This window comes from Trypanosoma cruzi, genomic scaffold, assembly GCF_000209065.1.
Source record: "Trypanosoma cruzi strain CL Brener 1047053517155 genomic scaffold, whole genome shotgun sequence".
In the NCBI taxonomy this organism is placed as follows: domain Eukaryota; phylum Euglenozoa; class Kinetoplastea; order Trypanosomatida; family Trypanosomatidae; genus Trypanosoma; species Trypanosoma cruzi.
In genome coordinates, this window is record NW_001849539.1 from 79,688 (window position 1) to 81,642 (window position 1,955).

Consider the following 1,955-nt stretch of genomic DNA (forward strand, 5'->3'; position numbering starts at 1 on the left):
TCCAAATCAAAAAAGTCATTGCCCAAGGGGCGGCGCTGCGCTGGACTCCGATGGGATCTGGACTCCGCAGGCGCTGTGCTCGGATGAGTCGGTGCGGTGCCAACGCCGTCCAGCACACTATCGTTGCGTTGAACAGTTGCTGAGTCTGTGCGGGGGTCAGGGATTTCTGTGGCGCCATCCGCGGGCGTCGTGTCGGTGCTGCTGAGTGAATCGGGGCCGCTGTTCGTGCCCACGGCAGTGTGAGCATGCGTGTCCCCTTCAGGGCCAGCGTCCTGTTTGTCGCTGGCGAGCGTGTTGGCAGCGGACGGCTGCCCGCGCTCAACGCTGGAGACAATGCAGGCACCATTCCACCGCTGCTGGGTTCCTCCTCTTTCACTTCCCCCGTACCACCTGAGGTGGATGGGCCAATGGCATCAGCAGAAGATGTTTGCATGGAAGCTGCTGGGCCATTTTTATTCCCTAATGGTTGCGCTGGTGAGCGTTGACTTTGCGATGATGATGATGTGGCGTCTTGCCGCTCTTCATTCATGACAACGGCCTCGTTGGCAGATTGAAGAAAGGTTTCACTCGCAGAACTGTTTTGAGGCGCACCTTTCGAGGCCGGCACCTTCGCCACTGGAGTGCCAACGGCGATCTTCTTCATTACCGCCTTGAGCTTGGCATTGCTCAATATGCGGCTGTACAGCAGGACGTTGCTCGCCGTCACATGAACGTCGTCCGAGTCCCCCGCGCGGTCCCCGCCAATGTAGGAGTGCGATGTGCTGTGGGAACTCAACACTGTTTTTAGCTCTTCAAAGAAGCCCTCATAGTCCTCATAATCTTTTTCGCTGTCGCATGCCAGCAATCCATCCACATACACAATCAAATCCTTGACATAATAATCCATTCCCAGTGCCACCTGATATTTTCTGCCCTGCACCCGGTTGGGATCCCCCAAAGAATTCTGAGTGTTGCCGTTGAATGTTACCTCCCACTTATTTTCATTCGTGTACGACAGACAAAAGAGCACCGTGTGGCCGGTGTCATGTAGCTTCACACCCGTCAAAGGGATAGAGCTGCTGCTGCCTGCTTTCGGCACCTCGTGGATGGGCACCGGAGCCATGAGGGTGAAATTCTTGTCCGCAAAGTGGTGCGGCCGATTCGGCCCCATTTTGCCAACAGGCCACTCCGCCCCTGCTCCGGGTCCTTTGAACGTCAATCCACCATCGGGAGTACTTGTCACTTCCCCGCGAACGGTCGCATTCACGCAGAGGTACTCGTCTCTCCACGTGCTGTCAGTTGACGTGCTGTCAGTTGACGTGCTGGATAAGAAGCCAACCAGCCCTTCGGTGAGGCCACCATCATCACAGTCACTGCGATTCTTATTATTCCTTTCGTTCCCGCAACCGTATTCCTTCGTCCTCCATGCGGCCACCAACTTCTTCATGTCCCCCAACTTCTCCGTCAAGTCCGCAAAAGCAATGTTGTACTCACCGTCCTCTGCAGCAGCGACCTCGTACGAGCAGTACAATCTCCTCGCTTCTATCGGATCCTTCCATACCTGCGGCTCAACGGAGTGCGGCAGAGTGCTGGCGGCGACCTTCTCACCAACAGTGGATGCCGGCCCAACTTCATAAATTCGCCGCAGGTCCGACAGCCACAAGTGAAGTCGACGCGTTTCTTCTTTACCGTCCGTCTCGGAATATACCGGCCGGCTGACGGGAATGACTTTCTGTCCATCGACCGTCGCGCTGACGAAGCCACCCTGCACGCCGTGCCCCGCACGTGTCAGTGAGTTGCCCCACACGCGTGAAGGAGTGTCGTATGCCTCCGTCCACCGACTCCCCCTTTTCGTCCGCCCTGTAAAACCCGCGGCTGCCGTCCTCACTCGACGTCATCATGACGAGATATCTGCCCTTCCCATGCAGAGCCGCATGCCGGATGCATCCCGCAGGTCTCGTATCCCTTTGAAAACT

At 56.9% G+C, this 1,955-nt stretch overlaps 1 pseudogene, besides 1 other annotated feature; it reads right to left on the reverse strand.

Moving 5' to 3' along the window:
- Positions 1-1,955, reverse strand: Tc00.1047053439803.9 (annotated as a pseudogene; the record flags this gene model as incomplete).
- Positions 1-1,955: a sequence feature (areas not merged during assembly with more than two copies in the genome that could not be assigned to a particular haplotype).